This window comes from Ornithorhynchus anatinus, chromosome 10, assembly GCF_004115215.2.
Source record: "Ornithorhynchus anatinus isolate Pmale09 chromosome 10, mOrnAna1.pri.v4, whole genome shotgun sequence".
Classification (NCBI taxonomy): Eukaryota; Metazoa; Chordata; class Mammalia; order Monotremata; family Ornithorhynchidae; genus Ornithorhynchus; species Ornithorhynchus anatinus.
The window spans coordinates 33,608,406-33,633,142 of NC_041737.1; the positions used below are offsets into that span (position 1 = coordinate 33,608,406).

General features: G+C 45.6%; 1 protein-coding gene across 1 annotated transcript in view; it reads left to right on the plus strand.

Moving 5' to 3' along the window:
• Window positions 1-24,737, plus strand: part of DOCK4 (dedicator of cytokinesis 4) — a 348,354-nt gene that overhangs the window by 111,627 nt on the left and 211,990 nt on the right.

The following is a 24,737-nucleotide window of genomic DNA, read 5'->3' on the forward strand; positions in this document are numbered from 1 at the left end:
TTTGGATGGGAAAGAAAGGACAAATTTTAGCAATGTTATGAAGGTAAAACTGACAGGATTGGTGACAGATTGACTATGTGGGTGGAATAAGAGAGATGAGTTGAGGATAATGCCAAGGTTACCAGCTTGCAAGATAGGGAGTATTGTGGTGTTATCTACAGAGATGGGAAAGATGGGGTAGATTGGGATTTAGGTGGGAAGATAAGGAATTCAGTTTTATACCCTGGGGAATGAAGACAGACACAAGTCAAACTGTCCTCCCCTTGTCTGGATGGCCTAGATGAAGAAAGTTCATTTAAACTCATTTGAACTCCCAAATCTTACCTGCCTGGGGCAGTGACCATTAGAGGGTTGGGCATGAAGGGCACCTGGGGTGTGGCAGAGGATGGATGTGCATCTGTAAACTGGTTTGGGGGTAGAGGAGTGTGTCTGGGTGAGCAGGGCTTATGTGAATTTGGTGCCAGCTCAAATACTGGCCAAATGTTCAGGCTGCAGTCACCTGGCAGACAATTGGTTAAAAATTCTGATAGAAAAACTGTCAGTACAGACCAAGGGTAGGCACCAGGGGTTAAGCTTCCTGAATCTTCCTCCCACTCTGTGGGACCAGAGGGTTCTGCACTCTTCACCTCCCACCCCCTACCCCCCCGCCCCGCCTCCTGTCTCCACCCTGCTTAGTCCCCACCAGCTAACTACCCTGGGACCTGGTTCTCCCCCACTTCCTGTCCCAGCTGGACTGCTCTGATCCCACCAGGGCAGGGAGTGGAAACAAGAAGTGATAATAATAATAATAATAATAATGTTGGTATTTGTTAAGCACTTACTACGTGCCGAGCACTGTTCTAAGCGCTGGGGTAGACATAGGGGAGTCAGGTTGTCCCACATGGGGCTCACAGTCTTAATCCCCATTTTACAGATGAGGGAACTGAGGCACAGAGAAGTTAAGTGACTTGCCCACAGTCACACAGCTGACAAGTGGCAGAGCTGGGATTCGAACTCAGGAGCCCTGACTCCAAAGCCCGTGCTCTTTCCACTGAGCCACGCTGCTTCTCTCCCCAGCTGGGAGAGACAGGCTGGCCAAGCCTGGCAAGTTTTTGGATCACTCAACTCCTCCAAGTCCTGAGCAGTACCCACCTGGAGGGCACAGGCTCAGAGATTGTCATGGCATGTTCTGGCTAGAACATATCAGCTGATGCAGTAGGCAGCTGTGATGGGACTGAGCCAGACTGAGTGCCCCCTTTCCCTCTGCTTCCCTTCCCCTCCTTCCCCCCCCCCCCCGCCTTTTGCTTCTCCCCCTTCCCATCCCCTCAGCACTGTGCTCATTTGTATATATTATTTACTACCCTCTTTATTTTGTTAATGAGTTGTACATCCCTTGATTCTATTTATCTTGATGATGTTGTCTTGTTTTTGTTTTGTTCTGTTTTGCTTTGCTGTCTGTCTCCCCCGTTTAGACTGTGAGCCCGTCATTGGGCAGGGATTGTCTCTATCTGTTGTCGAACTGTACGTTCCAAGCATTTAATACGGTGCTCTGCACATAGTAGGTGCTCAATAAATACTATTGAATGAATAAATGGAAGGTTACCACTAAACAGAATGGGATCCTTCCTAACCAAACTCCGAATGCATCAGTTACCATCTGGTGCCTCCTGGCTGGGGAAGCCAGGGCTCATCGCAATATCTTGAAAATAGTCATGGCCACCAGCCTCTTGCTCCATTCCACCTAGGCTGGGTAGTGTGCTGATCTGATCCTTTAGCTATCCCAGTGCTTAGTACAGTGTTTGCACTTGGATCTGTGTCCTTTAAGCACTTTATATTCATCCCACTTGCAGCCCACAGCACTTATGTACATATCTGTAAATTTTATTAATGTCTGTCTCCCCCTGTAGACTGTAAGGTCCTTGTGGACAGGGAGCAGGTCTACCAATTCTGTTCTATCCTTTGGTTTCTGCCCCCTTAATTCCTCTGAAATCATTCTTCTCAAGGTCACCAAAGATTTCCTTCTTGTTCAGTCTTACAGATTCTGTTCTAATCCTTGTGGCTGTCTTTGACTCCAAGGACCACTCCCTTCTCCTGGAAACACTACCTAACCTTAATCTTACCGACACAGTTCATTCTTGGTTCTCCTCTTGCCTGTAAGGCTATTGGTTCTCAGCATGGGCAGGATGTAGAGGTTCTGCCCTGGGGCCTGGTAATGACCAATGGGTTGAGTTGTCCAGGCTTCCTGTGGCAGCTTGGAGATACGACCTCAAAGAAGCTAGTCTCAAGGCACCAGGACTGGAGGACTGGTCACCTGACTGTCTATGTCATTAGTATTCCAGCAGGAGGCTCCCTGGGATGGGAGAAACCCGCTTTTCAGAGGGTAGATCGGGAAACAATAGGAACCGCAGCCAGCAAACAGCCCTCTGCCCTCCACTCCGGAAGTGTGAGCCTGGACAAAGCTGACGGCCCACAAGGAGCACTTGTTTCCTGGATGGCTATGGACTGGCTCTGTTGCTCAGCTCTGTTTCCCCGACCAAGGCTTGCAATTTGAATGAAGTAAACACTTAGTTGGATTGGGAAACAACAGTTGCTCCTGCCAAGAGGTGGCATGTTTGCCCAGCCCTGAGCGCGGGCAGGCCCCAGCCCCAGTGCCCTTTTTAACCATGTGTTTTCCACTCTGGGCTCAGAAGGTAGCAGTGGGAGCCCCTGGGGCAGGTTGATTTGAAGTCAGAGCAGTGGGCTCTCGGGACCAAGCCCAGCCAGCGGGCAGACCAGCTCTGGTCTGGTTTCAGGGCTGGGGCTCAGGCACTAGAGTTGGACATTTTGGGTCATTGCAGAGGAATGACCAGTAAAATCTGGGAGCGTAATGGTGAGAGTATGTCCGTATCTTCTCCATAGGTCCTGCCTCACCCCCAGTCTGCAGGTTGGGGAACCCCCATTCATGATGTCATGAATGTCACAAACATAGGGCCCATAGGCAGTTCCCCCTACACCTTTCCTTTTTGTGAGGGGTATTTCAGCGCTAACTCTGTGCCAAGCACTGTACTAAGTAGTGGAGTAGATACAAGATAATCAGGTTGCACACAGTCCTTTTCCCATCTGGAGCTCTTCACAGTCTAAATTGGAGGGAGAAGAATTTAATCCCCATTTTTACAGAGAGAGGTAACTGAGGCATAGAGAAGTGAAGTGATTTGTCCAAGGTCAAACCACAGGCAAATGGTGGATCCAGGATTAGAACCCAGGTCTTCTTATTCCCAGGCTTGGAATTCCACACTACTTCCCGCAACACCCTTGTCCAGCCCCAGCTTCGCTGTATCCTTTTGAAGCCCAGAGAGCTGTAAGCTCTACATTTTCATTTCTCTAGATGCCACACTTTCGGGGCCAGCAGAACGGGGCCTTAGCTCAGGCCTGCAGGGAACTCTCAGGCAGGCAGGCCGTGCTGAGGGCAGGGTTTGTAGAGGGATGAGGTGTCACAGCCAGGGCAGATGGAAACTGTCCTCGACTGTGGCTTTGAAAACTATCTGGGAGATGGTTCTGCTACCAAGTTGGCAGCTTCAGAGTTAATGTGGACTAAGGAGGGAGACACTACAACATTAGATAAAGAGGAGCGCTTGGCGTCCTCCTCCTTAGGGAGATGGGTGGTGAAGAATGTTCCATATCCTTCAGTGTTGTCAGCCAACTAGTCCTCTCCAAGCCCCTTCCCATCTATCTGGCTTGAGTTGGTGATGCTGATCGGGTCTGGAAGAGGGGGTTGGTCTAGTGTATCTAATGCAGAGCACTGTACTAAGTGCTTGGAATGTACAAATCGGTAACAGATAGAGACAGTCCCTGCCCTTTGACAGACTTACAGTCTAATCGGGGGAGACAGACAGACAAGAACAATGGCAATAAATAGAATCAAGGGGAAGAACATCTCATTAAAACAATAGCTAATGAATAGAATCAAGGTGATGTACATCTCACTGACAAAATAAATAGGGTAATGAAGATATATACAGTTGAGCGGACAGGTACAGTGCTGAGGGGATGGGACGGGAGAGGGGGAGGAGCAGAGGGAAAAGGGGGAGAAGAGGGTTTAGCTGAGGAGAGGTGAAGGGGGGGTAGAGGGAGCAGAGGGAAAAGGGGAGCTCAGTCTGGGAAAGCCTCTTGGAGGAGGTGAGATTTAAGTAGGGTTTTGAAGAGGGGAAGAGAATTAGTTTGGCGGAGCTGAGAAGGGAGGGCGTTCCAGGACCGCGGGAGGACGTGGCCCATGGGTCGATAGCGGGATAGGCGAGAACGGGGGACGGTGAGGAGGTGGGAGGCAGAGGAGTGGAGCGTGCAGGGTGGGCAGTAGAAAGAGAGAAGAGAGGGGAGGTAGGAAGGGGCAAGGTGATGGAGAGCCTTGAAGCCTAGAGTGAGACTCGCATAATGGCCGGGCAGGGTTGACTGCCCCAGCCCCATTCCTGGAGAGAGGGACTGAGGCTGCATTTCTTGCCAGAGCGGGATTTCAGCAGGGCCATCCTGACTTCTCCATTGGACTGAGAGTCCAGCCATCCCCCCAAGTTGGACCACCCAGCCAGGTGGGACCTGCATGATCAGGTGGGAGCAGGTCAGACACAGATGCTAGAATATATGTGTGCAGGGTGGGGCCAGGACCTCCAAGACCCCTGTCTGCCCTGGCCAGAGCTCTCCTACTTCCCCCGCTTCTCAGAGACATAGTTCTACCTCACTTTTCCTTGCTTCTTCATCCTGGGAGCCTTGGAAAAGAGAACCAACAAGGGAGAGCATTGTGTGTCCCAAACCCCTCCTGATCCCATAGGCTAAACTGATCACAGATGGAATCTCCTCCCCACCACAACACTGAGGGGTAGGCATGTTATAGCGTGGGTATCTCTTAAGCCTGAATAGGTTAACTGTTTTTGAAGCTTCACCTGAAGTGACCCCTTCTTAGTCGTAAGAGTAGTAATAGTATTTACGAGAAGCAGAGTGGCTTAGAGGCAAAAGCATGAGCTTGGGAGTCAGAGGATGTGGGTTCAAATCCCAACTCCGCCAATTGTCTGCTCTGTGATCTTAGGCAAGTCACTTCACTTCTCTGTGCCTCAGTTCCCTCATCTGTAAAATGGGGATTAAGACTGTGAGCCCTACGTGGGACAACCTGATTAGCTTTTATCTACCCCAGTGCTTAGAACAGTGCTTGACACATAGTAAGCTCTTAACAAATACCATCAGTACTGTATTTATTCTTTATTAAATGTCTCTGAGGCCAAAGTGGACATTCTAACTTCTCATCTCCCCTCTACCCCCATTTCCCTCTCTTTTGCATTGCCTATGCACTTGGGTTTGTTCCCCTAAGCAATTCCCTAAGCACATTGATGCTCACTCTATCTCCACCATTAATGTGCCTATCTCATACTCTTGTTTCCCACATCTATAATTTATCCTCCTTGAGGACAAGGATCATGTCAATCAATTCTATTGTATTCTCCCAAACTACTCAATACACAGTAAGCTCTCAATAAATACCATACAAGGAACTTACAATCCAGGGGAGTCATACAAATATGCACACATAGTAGAAGCTGAAGAAGGAACAGTGATCAGATTGGAATTAGAGAGGACAGGATGAACTATCAGAATAAAGCAGAATAAATAATTGAATGTCCATTTGAATATGCATATATGTGCAAGTCCTGAGTATGGGTATAAATAAGTACATTTAATTATTTAGAGAAGCATTTTGGCCCAGTGGAAAAGCAGAGGCTTGGAGTTAAAGGACCTGGGTTTTAACCCCAGTCCTGCTATTTGCCTGTGGTGTGACCATAGTGAAGTTTTCTGTGCCTTAATTTCCCCATTTGAAAAATAGGGTTTCAATGCCTGTTCTCCCTCCTATTTAGGCTTTGAACCCCATATGGGACAGGGACTACCTCAGCATTTAGTACAGTGCTTGGCACACTGTAAGTGCTTAACAAATATCACAGTTATTGGGGATGACTTTTGGGGTAGATGCAACTTGAGGTGTTGGGAATTAATTGGGGAAGGCTCCACGGTACAGAGGAAGTTTTATGATTGTTTGATTATTGAAAGGAAGTAAAGGCAGTGGGATTAAGTGCTTAGTACAGTGTGCTGCAAACAGTAAATGCTCAAAAAATACCACTGATTATACAAGTACTTTTAAGGAGTATGGACATGAATCAATCAATCAATCAATGGTATTTATTGAGCACTTACTATGTGCAGAGCACTGTACTAAGCACTTGGGACTGTACAATACAACAGAATTAGTTAACATGTTCCCTGCCTCAATAAGCCTACAGTCTAGAGGGGGAGGCAGCTATTAATATAAATAAGTAATTTATAATATATAATTTAAAAGATGGGGAGGAAGGAAGTGGAGAGGTATCTGAGAGTGTTTGTGGAGTACAAAAAAGACTTTTTAGTATAGTGGAGACTTAAGTGAGAAGCAACATGGCCTAGGAGAAACAGCCTGGCCTAATGGAAATAGCATGGGCCTGGGAATCAGAGGTCCTGGGTTCTAATCCTGGCTCTGCCAATTGCTTGCTTTGTGACCTTGGGCAAGTCACTTAACTTATCTGTGCCTCAGGTCTCCTGTTCTCCCTCCTGTTTAGACTGTGAACCCCATGTGGGACAGGGACTTTGTCCAACCTAATTAACTTATATCTACCCTAGTGTTTAGAACAGTGTTTGACGCATAGTAAGTGCTTAACAAATGCCATAAAAGGTGTGTCGGAAGAGAGCAAGTGAGGAACCATCTGCAACTGAGAGTTGCAGTAAGACAGCAGTAAAGCAGGGGAGAGGTTGACTTTACATGGCCCCCTGAATTCAAGCACCTCATTCAAGGACCTTTCTCCCCCTGTATCCACCACCCTCCCCTACTTTGTGCACCACACTGAACTAAACTCTTGTACAATACAGTAGAGTTGGTAGACGTGATCCCTGTCCAAAAAGTGTCTACAGTCTACAGCTATGTTTCATTACATTATATTACAGATAGGGGAAATTGGTGAGTATAAGGGTATGTACCTAAGTGATGTGGGGCAGAGAGTGGGGTGAGTATCAAGTGTTTAAGGGGTACAGATCCAAGTACATATACAATGCAGAAGGGAGGATAGGTAAGTGAAATGTAAGTGGAATGTGGGTTTAGTTGGGATTGGAAGAGTTGTGATTTTAGGAAGGTTTTGAAGGAGAGGAGAGGGGAACAGAGTTTCAGGTCAAGGGGAGAATAGGGGACAGCAAAATAGACAAGATCCAAGTACAGTGAGTAAGTTGGCATTAGAGGAACAAATTTTGAACCATGTGTTGTAGCTTTCATTTATATTAATGTCTGTCTCACCCTCAAGACTGTAAGGTCATTGTGGGCAGAAAACGTATCTGTTTAGTATTGTATTGTACTCTCCCAAGTGCTTAGTATAATGTTCTGCGCATAGTAAACACTCAATAAATACAAATGACTGGCTGATAAGAGTGGTGAAGAAAGGTAAGATAAGGAAAAGTGATGGAGTGCACTGAGGTCAGTGGTTTCTGTTTGATGACGAGGTGGATGGCCAACCACTGGAGGTTCTTGAGGACCGGAGAGACATGGACTGAACAGTTGAGAAAGGATACAGGCAGCAGAGTGGTGAATGGATTGGAAGAGGAAGGGACAGGAGGGAGAGAGGCCAGCAAGTGATATATGATAAGAGCTTGGACCAACATGGTAGCAGGAAAGGATTTGAGAGATGGTGCAAAGACAGAACCAGCAGGATTTGGTGAAATATTGAATATGTGGGTTGAATGAGAGAAATGAGTTGGGGATAATGCTGAGGCTGGTGAGACAGGGAGGATGGTGGCAATGGGAAAATCAGGGGAAGGAGAGCATTTGGATGTAAAGACGAGTTGTTTTGGACATGTTAAATTTGAGGTGTCAGCGGGAAATCCAAGTATGTGTGTGTCACTAATACAAAAAAACTGGAACTGTTCTAGTGGACAGAGGATGGATAGCAGTAGCAGCCTGAGCACTTGAAAGTGAAGAGTTCCTGGGTGCCTCAAAGACTGGAGCAGGGAACAAGACATCCTTTCATCATCTTCCCTTGCCCACCTGGCCCCTGCGGATGTTTCTTGGAGTTTCCATTGTCTGACAAAATGTCTGTGCCTCTTCCAGGCTTTGAAGTGCCCTGAGGGTTTCTTATACCCCTTGGTTGATAACCTGGTTTAAGTCAGAAAGAAACCTAAAAGGAGTGCTATTCTTAGTAGAGTGCCTGGCACATAATAAGCACTTAAATCACATTATTATCATTAATATTATTATTATTATTATGACTCTAGTTTCCACCTAAATCCAGAGGGCTCTTTTCTTACAGCTCAGCCAGCCCAAGCAGTGTGAGGGCTCAACCATTAGGACTGTTTTCTCCTAATGAGTCAAGCAGGCCAAGAGTCACTCAAAGGGCACTTCCTCTGGGGAGTCAGGGAAGCAGTGATGCTCACATGTTTGCCCTGGTGGAGTTACCTTTGGGCTGGTCCATGTCTTGCACCCCAGTTTGGAGGGTGCCACATGGATTTAGCACCCAGGCAACAAGGAGCAGGCCTGCCAGGCCCCCTGCCATAGAGCAAGGTGGAGTCTGGGTAACAAGCATGCTACTTGCCTACAGGGTTGGTCCACAAGCCTTTCAGAGAGGAAGGAGCTGTATTGGGTGGGAGGAGAGAGGATTCTGGGAGTGTGTTGACTTCTACACTTGCTCATCAAACAAGTACATCATTGTGGGCAGGGAACGAGTTTGTTTATTGTTGTATTATACTCTCCCAAGTGCATAAAACAGTTCTTTGCACTCAGTAAGGACTCATTAAATACGATTGAATGAATAAATGAGTGAATGGATTCCCATTTGGATCTCATAGTGAAAATAATCTCTTAGATGAAGCCAGCAGGAGATCTGAGCCATGATGCTTCCAGAGGTACAATGCATTCTGACAACACACCAAGTGGCTTCGAGTATGTGCACGGATATTTTGAGCACAGCCAGAAGGGGGCATGGCCAGCTTCAGGGACAAGAGTTGGAATCTTGGTGAATCCTTGCAGGGGTGATCAATGCCTGTCCACTTCCGTGGTCACAAGGGCCAGTTTACAGGCCTCTGCCCAGCTGAGATGATGAGAGGATTGTGGCTCTGTGCTGATTCCCTCACCCCTTTCTTCAGCTGCCATGACCTCTCTTGGCCATGACCCTTGCTGAGCCTCAACCCTCTGAACCAGAGCTGAGGCTCCAGATTCATTCATTCATTCAATTGTATTTACTGAGCGCTTACTGTGTGCAAAGCATTATACTAATCCCTTTGGAAAGTACAATACAGCAATAAAGAGAGGCAATCCCTGCCCACAATGAGCTCAGTCTAGAGTGCGCGGGGAGACAGACATCAATACAAATAAACAGACATCAATATAAATAAGTAAAATTACAGATATATAAATAAGTGCCAGAATAAATAATGTTCCAGCAAGAATGGCACAAACGTCCAAAGAACCAGGAAGCCACTGCGACTGTGAAGCAGGGAACAGAGACAGAGGAGATTCATTACTGTTAGGAACGACATCTCTCTATTACCCTGGAAACTGGCTTTCAGCTACGAAATTTCACCTTGGCAGCCGAACCAACTCTCCTCCTTGGCCAGTCGTCTTGACCAACACCCACTTCTTTCAGCTCCGTACTTATTTCCCTGCATGGAGGGAAGAATCACTGGAGAAGGATATCTCTCTCCATGCAGGCAAATAAACTTCAGTTGCTTTTGCACTTCTATTCATGCTTCTCAGGTCGTTTGCATGGAGATTAGACTGTAAACCTGTTAATGGGCAGGGATTGTCTTTATTTGTTGCCGAATTGTACATTCCAAGTGCTTAGTACAGTGCTCTGCACATAGTAAGCGCTCAATAAATACTACTGAATGAGTGAAAAGTGCTTTGGGGTGGGGAGAGGGACGAAGAGCAAAGGGAGAAAGTCAGGATGGGATGGGATGGGAAGGGATGGGAGATGAAGAAAAGTGGGGCTTAGTCTGGGAACGCAGGTTTAGTCTGGGAAGGGCTCTTGGAGAAGATGTGCCTTAGGTAAGGCTTTGAAGCAGGGGAGAGTAATTGTCTGGCGGATTTGAGGAGCAAAGGCATTTCAGGCCAGAGGCAGGATGTGGGCCAGGGGCCCAGAATAACGAGAGGGTCAGTTTTAGATTCACTGGGACCATGTTGATGATACCCAAACTACAGGAGACACAGTTTATAGTCCCTAAGCAGCTTTGCTATTTTCTGGTTTGGAAATAATAAAGCTTTGGGTCTATTATGCAAATTACAGTCTTGAGCCTGGGTAGGCAATTATAACTCTTCATGAACTGTCTTTGGGGAAATGTACTATGTTCTCCCTGCTGATGTGGAACTGAGGATAGGCAAACAGGAATTTGTAGTCCAGCATCTGACAACATCCAACTCCCCTAATCTGTTGTAATCATCCAGCCTGGGAAGTCTTCCATGAGTCTATGGGGTTAGGTGTGAGCCAGCAGCTCTGGGAACCAGAGCCACTAGATTCTGTCTGACAGCTCCATCTTGAGCAGCCTGCGCTTGCCCCCAGCACTAACTCATGCAAGGTCACATTCCAATGCCTTGCCAGCCTGAGGAAGGCAGTCCTTATGATGCCCTGTTCCACTCCTAACCAAGAATAAGCCCTCAGGCTTTAGGGTAGGAATAGTGCCTAACTCTTTTGATTAAGACAAATTGGCTGGTATGCCCAGATCAAGGGCCATGGAGGGTTGAGCAGAGGTTGAAAAAAATCGGATGATTTGATGATTGCTCCCCAACAGCTACAGGCAGGTGCATTTTGGGGGTCCTGAATGATCTGACTGGCCTGTCTACACAGGACCAATCCAAGGGTAAATGCCCTGGTTTCCACCACCAGTGGGCTGGGCACACTCTCTGGGGCAGTCCCCTTCAGCAGTGTTTGCAATTCTCCATCCAGATTTGATGGGCTGCCAAAAACTCTTATTTCAGCTACACACTCCACCATCCTTTTCTTCAAAATGGGATTTTCCTTTCCAACCCCCAACTAAGTTTCATCAGGGGTTTTGGTGAAAGTGTTGCAATAGTCAGAACCAGCACACAATTCATTAATCAGCCAGTAGTAATAATAATAATAATAATGTTGGTATTTGTTAAGCGCTTACTATGTGCAGAGCACTGTTCTAAGCGCTGGGGTAAACACAGGGGAATCAGGTTGTCCCACGTGGGGCTCACAGTCTTAATCCCCATTTTACAGATGAGGGAACTGAGGCACAGAGAAGTTAAGTGACTTGCCCAGAGTCACACAGCTGACAAGTGGCAGAGCTGGGATTTGAACTCATGAGCCCTGACTCCAAAGCCCGTGCTCTTTCCACTGCGCCACGAGTATGGATTGAGCAAGTATGGCACCATTCTAAGTGCTCGTCAGAGTAGAGCAGAATTAGTGGACATGATCCCAGCCCTCAAGAAACTTACAAATCTAGCAGAGGGAGGCAGACGCTGAAATAAATTACTGCTAGGAGATAGGAGAAAAGGAATACAGATGGACATGAGTTAGTGCTTAAGTAATGGGTTAGGTAAGAGATGCACAAAAGTGCTATGAGAGGTCACGAGTACTTACATGCTTAGGCAGCACTGAATGCTGGAAAGATATCAGGAGGATATAAGTAGGAGATATAGAAGTTAATCAGGGAGACATTCTGAAAGAGAGGTGATTTCAGAAGGATTTTGAAAATGGGAAAGCTGTGGCCTATTGATTATGAAAGGGGAGGGCATGAGTAAGAGATGAGGGTCAGGAGAGATGAGAAGAAGGCACAGAAGCAGTGTGATCCCAGGGGATAGAGCACGGGCCTGGGAATCAGAAGGACTGGGTTCTGATCCTGGCTCTGCCAATTGTCTGCTGTTTGACCTTGGGCAAGTCTCTTCATTTCTCTGTGCCTGAGTTCCCTCATCTGTAAAATGGGGATTACATCTGTAATTACGACTGTGTTCAACCTGATTAACTTGCATCTACCCCAGCACCTAGTACTGCGCCTAGCACATAGTAAGTGCTTAACAAATACCATTTAAGAAAAAAAAAGAGAGAGTGGATAAGTAGGAGGGAGTGGTCTTATGAGGATTTGATCTGGGCAGTGGAGTGAAATATTAACTAGATGGCAAAGAGACTGGAGATGGGGAGATCAGTGAGAAAGTAATAATACTAATTGTGATTAAGCATTAACTATGTGCCAGGCACTGTACTAAGCACTAGGGCTCACAGTCTCAATCCCCATTTACAGAGGAGGTAATTGAGGCCCAGAGAACTGATATGACTGGCTCAAGGTCACACAGCAGACAAGTGGAAGAGCTGAGATTAGAACCCATGACCTTCTGACTTCCACTCTATCATTACACTAAGCTGCTTCAGGATGCTGATGCCGTCATTAAGCCAGGAAGTGATGAGCTTATGAACTCATGTAGTGGCTGTTTGGATGGAGAAGAAGTAAACCCTGGAAACACTGTTGAAGAAAAACCGACAGAATTAGGCAGTAGACTTTGAAAAAGAGTCAAGGAAAATGCCGAATTTACAGGCTTTGGAGACAGAGAATGATGGTGTGGTCAATAGTTGATAGGAAAGTTAGGTGGAGAAAAGGATTTGGGAGGAAAAATGAGTTCCATTTTGGATCTATTGAACTTGAGGTGCCAAGGAGTATTCATGAAGAGAAGCCCTTGAGGCAGGAGGAAATATGTGATTAGAGAAGGAAGTAGATCAGGGCTAGCAAGTTAGATTTGGAAGTCATCTGCATAGAGGTAGCAGTTGAAGACGAGGTAGGGAATGCACTCCCCAGGGGAGTGGGTGTAAAGTAGAGAGGGACCCAAAACCAAAACTTTGAGGAGCAGTTAGGGGATGCCAGAGTGAGGAAGAGCTAGTAAAAGGCATTGGAGGAGATTGGCAAGAGCAAAAAGAGGAGAACCAGGAGAGACCTGGGTCCATACTGGATTAAGTTAATTAGAATTACAAGGAGATGGGACTGTCAAGGCCATGAGAAGTCAAGCAGGATTTGGAGTAGTGTCTGTTCGATTTGGCAAGGATGAGGGAAACAGCAGTCTCAGTGGAGTGAAGTGGCTAGAAACTGAATTATAGAGGGTGAGTGGACATGGGAGATGATAAGGGAAGAGAAGCAATATTACTTTACTGAAAGGAAGGCAGTATTATAACAAAAAGGGATGAATTTGAAATGGCCAAAGTGGGCCTGGTGATTGGATTCCTGCCAACGGAGCACTGTGGCAAGAGAAGAGAAAGCATTCATTCATTCATTCAATCGCATTTATTGAGTGCTTACTGTGTGCAGAACACTGTACTAAGTGTTTGGAAAGTACAGTTCGGCAACAGAGACAATCCCTACCCAACAACGGGCTCACAGTCTAGAAGGGAGGAAGACATACAGAAAACCAAAACAAAACAAGAAGACAGGCATCGGTGTATCGCTTTGCACGGAGGGTGGGATGGACCTGGCCAAGTGAAATCTCCGTCACCCTGAGCTCCTCAGACTCCGCGTGAACTAAATAACTGGCAGGAAACCCTAAGCCCACAGTCCTTTGGCTTCTCAATCACACAACAAAGGCTCCAGGTGCATATAAAAATGACTAAGGGCACTCATCGTCCACCAGGATGGAGAAAAACACTCCACACAAATCTAACTCCACACCAAAACATCCACCGGTGGTTAGTCGATGATTATCTCTTCCTCGGTTCAGGTTCCAAGGGAACACGGACAAAGCATCCTCCCTGCCTTCTCCCCGATCCCTCTCCTCAACAGGCAGAGCATCGATTCCACCCAGCTCCCAAATGTTGTTGCATTAGGCAGCTCTCTGGATGGCACTGGCCCCTGCTGCCCGCCAGTCGGGCAGGGGCCCCGAGAAGCCACACCAAGGTTTGGGCCCAACGGTTCCATTCCGAGCTCTCTTGGCTGGGGCTCCGCTGGATCCGAAGTGCTCGGGACAGGGTGGCAGACAGACCGGCGACCGTGTCTCCAACGGCACCGCTTCCGGGAGCATATTGGGGAAGTGATCTGGGTCTGGGGTGTGAGGTTGATCAAAGGAGACAGATCAACAGAGGAGAGTTTGGCAGGGATGGTGGTGTTTGTACATAAAGGCAGGGAGGTTAAATGTCCAAAACAGAGCTCCTTATCTTCCCTCCCAAAACTTGTCCTTTACCGTAGTTTCCCATCACTGTAGATGGCACCACTATCCTTCCTGTCTCACAAGGCCATAACCTAAGCTTTATCTTTGACTCTGCTCTCTCATTCAACCCACATATCCAGTCCGTCACTAAATCCTGTCCATTTCACTTTCACAGCACTGGTAAAAATCCACCCTTTCCTCTCCATCCAATCCACTAACACGTTAGTACAATCACTCATCCTATCCTGCTAGATTCTTGATTCCTGCTAGATCAGTACCCTAGATGAAACTCCTTGCTGGCCTTCCAACCTCCCTTTTCTCCCCACTCCAGTCCATAGTTCACTCTGCTGCCCTGATTATCTTTCTATAGAGATATTCAGGGAATATCATCCCCCTCCTCAAAAATTTCCAGTGATTGCCTATCCACCTGCATATCAAACAAAAACTCCTCACCATTGGCTTTAAAGCTCTTCATCACCTTGCACCCTCCTACCTTCATCTAGCTTCTCTCCTTCTCCAACCCAGCCCACACACTTCATTTCTCTGGTGCTAACCTTCTCACTCTGCTTCAGTCTCGCCTGTCTTGCTGCTGACCCCTGGCCCATGTCCTACCTCTGGCCTGGAATGTCTTCCCTCCTCAAATCTGCCAGACAATTACTCTCCCCCACTTCAAAATGTTACTGAAGGCACAGCTCCTCCAAGAGGTTTTCCCAGACTAAGCCCCACTTTTCCTCATCTCCCACTCCCTTCCATGTCACCCTTACTTACTCCCTTTGCTCTTCCCCCCTTCTCCCCACCACACAGCACTTATGTATATAGCTCTAATTATATATATTTATATTGATGTCTGTTTACTATTATTAATGTCTGTCTCCTCCACTCTAGACTGTTAGCTCACTGCAGGGATTGTCTCTGTCTAACTGTCTAATTAGATTGTCTAATTGCTGTATTGTACTTTCCCAAGTGCTTACTACACTGCTCTGCACACAGTAAATGCTCAATAAATATCATTAAATGAATGAATGAATGAATGAAATGAGGAGTCCAAGAAGGTCCTGAAGACTTGGGTTATGTGAAGGAGTGGTGGTGGTGGGGGGCTAAGGATCAGCAGAATTTGTGTAGAGCGAGAACGGTTTTGTGAAGAATAGGTGTTAGGGGAAAGAAGGCAGTTTTAGGAATTAGCCAGAAAATGGGATTTCAGAGTTCATGAGGTTAGATATGGATCAATGACTAGTGATGATGAAGTCCAGTGTGGGCCCAGGTTGGTGAGTGGTTGAGGTGGAATGAAGCAAGAGGTCAGAGGAGTTGAGGAGTGACAGAAGGTGGATGGCTGGGTGGGGGTCATTAGAAACACCCACAGGGACATTGCAAAAAGTCCTGGAGAGAGATGAGGGAGGGTCTGACCCAGTTCTTTTGAACCCAGGCTGTTGGGAGAAGTGGTCTAGGGCCACCCCAAGGCCATATCTCTTACTGGGTCAGAGGTCATCCTCATGGCTGGTCAGGGTGTTCTTTGTAGCTAACATCTTCATTTGGGAAAGCCTCCCACCAGCTGAATTTAGCAAGCAGGTGATATAATGAACCCTTGCTTTCACGTTGCAGTTGCTGACATAGACTCCGTCCGAGCTATCAGTGAGTTTCTGGAAGGGATTTGATATATCCAATTACATAAATTTGCTTTCATATAAAGACTCCAATTCATTATCGTATCTTCTCCTTTGACAACGATCCAGAGGGTGATGCTGAATTTATGGAAATTCTGCTTTGTTGGATTAGGAGAAGCAAACTGTGTTTCTGCAAATTAAAGTTCAGCCAGGATTGTGCTTCTTAAATGAAAGATGTAATAACTAGCAGGGGGGCCTTTTTCATTTTTGAGGAAAAAGAAAATCAACATTTTTGTGTTTGATTTTTTTTAATGCAGTGACATTTAAACCCTTAGAAAAATGACAAAGTACATCACAAAGCATCATTATCATTTGAATAAAATCAGCAGCTACTGACATGGCTATCCTTTTAATTTCAGCCTGTAGAAAGGGGAAAATATTTGTTTCCTTTCATGTGGTCTTAAACTATAGAGTCTTCTGTTTGCCAGTTGATGCACAAGGGATTTAAGCTCCTAATTCCTCTTATTGGTAATGGGAACTACCTTTGAAATCTCCATGCATCTGCTTTCAATTTTTTTTAATGCTGAGGATATTTATAGCATTATGAAATTATTTCTAAAGAATTAACCTCAATTCTGGACTATTAATTTTGTTTTCTGAATCCTTTTGCTATTTCAGCTGTGCATCAGTCTTAATTTAACCCTGTTAGCTCACGTTGTTCTCCAACCTAGTTCATGAATATTGGAATTTCTTAGGGCGATCATTAGAAGACTTGAGAGCACCTCAAATCAGTATGAAAAGCAATGCCTCCCCAAATTTTAATCTGTCTCTTTTGGCTATATTTTGTAATAAGTATTGTTTTTATTTTCCTTGGCTCTAAAACTAGACCTTATATCTGTGTTTGTAGTTATTTTGGCCTGCTTATCTGTAATTTGTTTGGCAAGTTTCATGGTTGGGATGGAATTGGAGTGGCGGAATGGGAAGGAAAAGACTTTTGTAAAGACTGCATCAGTCGAATTTTCCAAGGCTTTTAAGAGGAGCTCTGGTAGCACCAGAGCAACAGCTGGAGTGCAGTCAATGAGGGACATCTGGAATTAACATTCTTGACAGAAAAAGAACAATGACTGTAAATTCCTCATTAGATTGAAAACCCTTGGAAGGCAGAACTGGGGTATTTTTGCCTCTGTTGAATTCACTCAAGTATTTAGTAAAATATTCTGCACAGAGTAAGGACTCAGTAAATACTGTTTGTATGATTGATTGATTGATCAGTTCATTATTATGGGTAGTGAAAAACAGGGGGTCGGGGTGGGTGGGAGGCTCCCAGAGGAGAGAGGGACCTAAAACAAAGACAAGGATTTTAAACTCATTTATAGTCTATAAGTGCTGGGCCTGAACTTCAGAATAAGTTCAGCCCCATGGTCCATCCAACCCAGGTCTCTGTCCCTGTCACTAAGATAGTTGGAGGAACTCCATGAAAGTTCCCTCCCAGGCACCTCTCCTTATATCCTAAATATCCTTAATTTTCCCCCTAGAAGCCTATTATGGACCACAAACCAGACCCCTCTGAGACCTTTTGGTATTTTTGCCTGCACAGCTTTCTGTGGGATTGGATTCCGTGTGCTCACTCCCAGCTGTGTGAAGGAGTAAACCCTGCTGTTCTGAACCCACTATCTTCAAGCCCCAGTAGAAGCTCCCCTCATTCCAGTGGGGTCGGATTTAGGAAACAGCTACTCCGTGTTTGCCCTGTCTGCACCCCTCCCAGTTCTGTGAACTCAACCCCATACCCACTCATCCTTTCTCTGTCCATTCTGAAGAATCTTCACCCTTTCAGGCTGTCCATGCCCCATCTCCATCACTTCTCCATCTCCTGATCATTGCAGTGATTGTTTCTACTTTAACCACATACTTTATTTTGATATCATTGGTTTATGAGTTTCTTCTTAATTTTCCACTGAAAAATAACAGAATAAAAACCCCCAAATCATAAACAATCCAGTAATGTGTAGTCCTACAGGGTCTTTAGAAGTTTTTTCCCATGGAGTTTACACAGTAGTAATATTGGTCTTTATCAAGTGTTTACTATATGTTGAGCACTGTGATAAATGCTGAGGGACCCACAGGATAATTAGCTCAGGCTAATCCAGGCTCACCATCTAAATTGGAGTAGACAGATGCACAGGAAGATAATGATGAATTATGACAACAGTATGTAATAAAGCCAACCAATGAAAGGAGGAATGGTGAAATAAACAACTAAACAGTCCTTGGATGGAGGAGACCTCAGACTGTTCACTGATCCTGGCAAAGAGTTCTTAGTTCCCAGTTGCAGCAGCCTCCCCAGTATAATAAAGGTTGCAAGGATTAGATTCTCCACTGCTGCTGTGGAGTTCTGCCCCATGGGAGTAGTTGGCTGAGGGACAGCTAACCAGGTGAAGGAGTGGATCCTGGAGTTCCCAGTCTAAAGGAGGTTTTGAACCACGTGGGTGTCAATCCACAATCCTTGCCCACCCCATAAAATTCACTGCAGGGAAAGAGAAGGGCTTCCAACACTTGGTGTCCCACAGTGTGTGGCTGTTTTTATTTTCTTTTAATGGTATTTGTTTAGCTTTTAAAATGTTCCAGGCACTAAACTAAGCACTGAGGTAGATACAAGCTAATAAGGTTAGACATAGTTCCTGACCAACACAGGATGCAAAGTCTTAATCCCCATTTTGCAGATGAGGTTACTGAGATACGGAGAAGCGCAAGCATCATACGGCACTGTGCCCCTTGCATTTCGGTGCAGAATAGAAGCTTAGTGGTTGCTGTTCCAGTTTTCTGTGATCTTTCCCTTCAGGCACAAGGACCACAGACCAGCAGTCATGGAGGTTTGACTGAAATGTGTAGGACCAATCTGGGATCCACCCCCACCCCCCAAGGGCCCAAATGAGCCCAATTTTCTGTGCAGTCTCTATGGTATGGCATGTTCCATGATATCAAGAACATTTTGGCAGCAGTCAGACACTGAGAGGGCAGAGAGGTTAAGGTAGAGGTAGTCCTTTTTTTGTAGTAGCTCCTTTTTTTGCTCTGACTCTTCTTTTGCTGACCCTTCCCGGAGCACTTTCTGACATCTCTTCACCCATCCAGGAAAGTCTATGAGAGAATGACTATTGTCCTGGGATAGCACCAGCTAATCCCTCACCAGCTTGACCCGTACTGTATCCCTCTCCTCAGTACTTATGAGAAGCAGCGTGGCTCAGTGGAAGAAGTGCAATCTTAGAGTCAGAGGTCATGGGTTCTAATCCTGGCTCTGCCACCTGTCAGGTGTGTGACTTTGGGCAAGTCATTTAACTTCTTGGTGCTTCAGTTACCTCATCTGTAAAATGGGGATTAAGACTGTGACCCTCACGTGGGACAACCTGATTATCCTGTATCTACCCCAGTGCTTAGAACAGTGTTCAGCACATAGTAAGTGCTTAACAAATACCAACATTATTATTATTATTACTTACGCCTACATGTACATTTTTATTTGGGTATGTATAACTGCATTCAATTGTTTATTCAGCTGTTTACTCCTGATGAGGTCTGGGCAGGTAGACCCAGAGGAAGCCTACTCTGGAACACATGGGGTGGTAGCCCTGAGAGGCCTGGAATGGTGATGGGCAAGGTTTGTAAAAATGGGTGGGGAGCAAGGAAGGGAAGGGAAGAAGGGGGCAATGGGAAAAAGCAGGGAAGGAGCTGGTGGTGAGAGGAAATGGCCCACGGTGTAGAGAGCTGCCAGACATGGACAGTGGGTTACACTGGTGGTCTATGGACATTCCCCTCTATGAACCAACACCAGGCACTCCTAGCCATCATGATGGGACACACTGGGGGTAGACTAGGTAGACACAATTCCCATCCTCCAGGGGGAGACAGCCATTAAAATAAATTACAAGTAAGGGAAACAAGAATTTAAGGCTATGTACATAAGTGTTATGGGACTGGGTTGGGTTGAGTATCAAAGTGCTTAGGGAGTATAGCCTCAAGTGCACAGGTAATGTAAAAAGGAAGGATATTAGTTGGGGAAATGAGGGGTTGGTCAGGGAAAGCCTCATGGAGAAGGTATGGCTTTAGAAAATTGGGGAGAGTGGTGATCTTCCAGATGTGAAGGGAGAGGGAGTTCCAAGACAGAGTGAGGATGTGAGAAAGGGGTTGGTGGCAGGACAGATAAGATCAAAGTACAGTGAGACAAGGTGGTGGAGCAAAGTGTGTGATCTGGGTTGAAGTGAGCGATCAGTGATGCAAGGTAAGAAGAAGAGAGCTTATTAAGTGACTTAAAGCCAATGGTAAAGAGTTTCTGTTTGATATAGAGATGGATGGGCACCATTGGAGGTTTTTGAGGAGTGAGGAGATGTGTGCAGAATGATTTTAGAGAAAAATGATCCATGCATCAGAATGAAGTATGGATGGGAGTTGGGGGAGACAGGAGGCAGGTCAGGGAGGAGATTGATATAGTCAGCAAGGTGGGATAAGATATGTTCTTGGACCAGTATGGTAAAAGTTTGTATGGAGAGGAAGGGATGGAGTCTAAAGATGTTGTGAAGGAAGAACTAACAGGATTTGTGGCAGACTAAATATGTGGGTTGAATGAGAGAAATGAGTTGAGGTTAATGCCAAGGTTACAGGCTTGTGAGACAGAGAGGGTAGTGGTGTTTTCTGGAGTGATGGGGAAGTTGGGAGGTGGAGAGAGTTTGGTGGGAAGACGAGGAGTTCTATTTTGGACATGTGATGTCTGGGGTATCACCGGGACATCCAAATATCAGTGTCCTGAATGCAGGAGGAAATGTGAAGCTGTGGTTGGAAATCATCTGCAAGGAGATGGTAGTTGAAACTGTGGGAGCAAATGAGTTCTCCAAGGAAAAGGTGTAGATGGATAATGAAAGAGGTCCCAAAACTGTGGGAGTCACAGGAGGAGAAGTAGCCAGAGAGATAAGAGGAAGAAGACAGTGTCAGTGAAGCCAAGGGTAAATACTGTTTCTGGGAAAGGGTGGTGGTCCACAATGTGGATGACAGCTAGGAGATGTAGGAGCATTAGAATAGAGTAGAGGCCATTGGATTTGGTAAGAAGGAGGTCTTTGATGACATTAGAGAGGGCAGTTTCCTTGGAGGGCAGGGGTTGAAAGGTAGATTGTAGGAGGTTAAAGAGAGATTTGAAGAAGTGGAGTACAGGCACACAGAAAGTGCATAACAAATACCATAAAAAAGCAAACGAACTAAAACAAGTCTACCAACTCTGTTATACTGTACTTTTCCAAGTATATAGTGTACAGTGCTCTGCATACCATAAGCACTCAATAAATATGATTGATTGATAGATTGATTTTGGCAGATCTGGATCAACTGATGGCTGCCAACAGCCCTTTTTCTCTTTATGATATTTGTTAAATACTATGAACCAGGCATTGTATTAAGTGCTGGGGTAGATACAAACTAATCAGGTTGGATCCAGTCCATGTCCTACAAGGGGCTCGTGTCATTAATCCCCATTTTACCGATGAGGTAACTGAGGCACAAAAAAATGAAGTGACATGCCCAAAGTCACACAGCAGACAAGTGGCAGAGCCAGGATTAGAATCCATGTCCTTCTGATTCCCAGGCCTGGACTTTATCCACTAGGCCACACTGCTTATAACGCATCAAGTTATTCCTTTATCCCCACTGGTCCTGGACCAACAAGATGAGCTGTGATAGGGACAAGAGGAAGGAGATACTATTAAGAACAGAAGATGGGAATGCAGAATGAGGATAGAGTTGGCCAGGCATGGGTCCAGTGGAGCAAAGGCCTCAGAACAGGGAGACAAGCCAGAAGCTGAATACGGGGCAGAGGTGTTGTTACATACTGACATAGTACTGGGGTGGATCAGCAGAATTGTGACCCACCAAGGTCAGGAAGAAAATCAGCTGAACTCTTTCTGGATAGATATTATTACTATTATTATTCATGTATTAGAATATTGTACTTGGTTTTCTGACTACATTTTAAATAGGGCACGGGGAAACCAGTGAATATGCAGAGAAGAGCAGTGGAATAGAAAAAGGGACAGGACATAGATCCTAAAGGGGCTAGGTAAAGGAATTGCAGTGGCAGAGCCTGAACAAAAGAAGGTGGGGAGTCAAGGGGACTTAATCCCTAGCTGTCAATCTGTGACAGTGTGTGAAGGATGATATATATACTGATCCCATCTTGACTGTTTCATCAGCCTTCTCACTCACCTCTTTGCCTCCTGTCTCTCCCCTCTCCAATCCACATTTCACTATGCTGACTGGATCCTTTTTCTTAAAAAAACAAAAACCATTCAGTTCATACCTCCCCACTCCTCAATTCCATTACCCTATTTATTTTGTTAATGAATTGTACATTGCCTTGATTCTATTTAGTTGCCATTGTTTTTACGAGATGTTCTTCCCCTTGACTCTATTTATTGCCATTGTTCTTGTCTGTCCGTCTCCCCCGATTAGACTGTAAGTCCGTCAAATGGCAGGGACTGTCTCTATCTGTTGCCGACTTGTTCATTCCAAGCGCTTAGTACAGTGCTCTGCACATAGTAAGCGCTCAATAAATACTATTGAATGAATGAAAAGAACCTCCAGTGGTTACCCACACACCTTCGCATAGAACAGAAACTGCTTACCATTGGCTTTAAGGCACTCAGTCAGATGATTTCCTACCACCCAATCCATACACTTCATGCCTCTAACACCAACCTATCTAGCATAGCTTGGTCTTGTCTATCTCACCGCTGACCTCTTGCCCACGTCCTCTCTCTGGAACACTTTTCCCCTTCGTATATAAAAGACCACCACTCTCTCCACCTTCAAAGTCTTATTAAAAATCACATCATCTCCAAGATACCTTCCCTAATGAAGCCCTTACTGCCCATACTACCCCCCCTGCCTGTATTGCCTATTACAGAACACTTGGTTCTATACCCTTTGAGCACTTGATTTTCACCCCACCTGCAGTCCCACAGCACTTATGTACATATCTATAATTTATAATAATGATAATAATAATGTTGGTATTTGTTAAGCGCTTACTATGTGCAGAGCACTGTCTTAAGCCCTGGGGTAGACACAGGGGAATCAGGTTGCCCCACGTGGGGCTCACAGTCTTAATCCCCATTTTGCAGATGAGGTAACTGAGGCACAGAGAAATTAAGTGACTCGCCCACAGTCACACAGCTGACAAGTGGCAGAGCGGGGATTCGAACCCATGACCTCTGGCTCCAAAGCCCGTGCTCTTTCCATTGAGCCACGCTGCTTATGTCTGTCTCCTACTCTAGACTGTAAGATCCTTGTGGACCAGGAATGTGTCTACAGTTGTATTGTTCTCTCCCAAGTGTTTAGGACAGTGATCTGCACATAGTAAATGGTCAATTGATTGAAGATAGTTGCCTGGTTGTTCTCCAGTCCACTGAGAACTGAACAGGAGGAAATGGCATTACATTGCAGCTTGAGAGCTTACAGTTGGAAATGGGGACAAATTTCCATCAGGAAAAGAAAATTCTGGGATAGGCTAAATAGAGTGTGGGGACTTCATCTTTAAGGATTTCTAAGGAAAAAAGAAAGTCCTTGATGGCTAGTGATTCACCTGCCTGGAGGCAGGGGGTTGGACCAAATGACATTTCCAGGCCCTTTCCAATTCTCTGTAAGCACGTACTGTGATGCTCACACCATCCTGTGAGACTGGGCATTGAAAACAGATTAAGCCCGCCCTTTGGCATGCAATTCTGAGTCAACGTAGTTCTTGGCTTGCATCCCATATCATGCTTAATGCCATGCAATGTGCTGACACACTCTTAATAAATACTCTTTGGGAAACTTTGAGCAGATTGAGAGGCCCAAGGCTGATTTGCAAACAGGGAGAGGCCATGCTAGTAAGAATCTTAAGTGCAGCCAAGTGTAAAACAGTCATGTATGGAAGTCATGGATTGGTCTGTTTGGCCTCAGCCACATGCGTGGCTGGTCTCACTGACAGTCACGTCACCTCTGAGTACCAAGGACAGGTGCCTAGATTTTTAATAACCACCCTCATTTGGGATGCAATGTGGCACTTTATCAGTAGGCTGATCCCTCTAGAATGGTTCTGTAATTTGCAATTGTAATTTCTGAGTTTCCGGGCTACTGGGGAGTTGATACATTTTTAAAGGACAGTACCTAATTCATCTTTGTCTACATGACAAAGTATTTTCTTTGTGACTGGAAAATGACTTCCTAATTTGCCATTCTCTTTGCTTTTCTTCTTGCTTTCTGTTTAGCATGTAATAGTGAAGCTTTATCGTGCTTGGAAATGCTGTTCATACTGCTTAATTGTATTGAGTTTCTAATCAGTCTGTGACTATGCCAGTAAGCGGGAGAGAAGGCTAGTTTGATGGGTAGTTAGGAAACACTGTGAGTCAATTTCCTTTTTAGAAAGGTTTGTCTAGAAACTAGGGGGAGGCAGAGAGGAGCTGCTTTGGGGTCCCAAAGTGTGATAGGCCTACTCATAGCTCTGAGGTTCTGAGTCCCAAGAACTGGGAAGCCAGCATGGTCTATTGGAATGAACACCGCCAGTCTGGTAGTTAGGAGATCTGAGTTCTAGTCCCAGCTCTGACACCCACATGCTCTGTGACCTTGGACAAGTCATTTATCCTCTCTGTGCCCAGATCCTCTCATCGCTGTGAAGTAGGAATAATAATAAAATACTACATGCCTCTCTCCCATCTCATGGGGAGGTTGTGAGGACAAAATGAGAAGTCATGTCACTTGGGAAAAATTTTTTAAAAATCACTAAATTCCAAAAGGTTCCTAGGGCAGCTGTTCAACTCTCCTTCCTATTTCTTGAACACTCACATTAACCACCTCCATCCATACTGGACCCAGGATCCCTGGAAGCTCTGGATGAACCAGGAAGCAAGTCTAGTCTATCCCTTGATCATCCTGAGGGAAAACCATTCATTTGGAATCAACATTAACCTTATTCC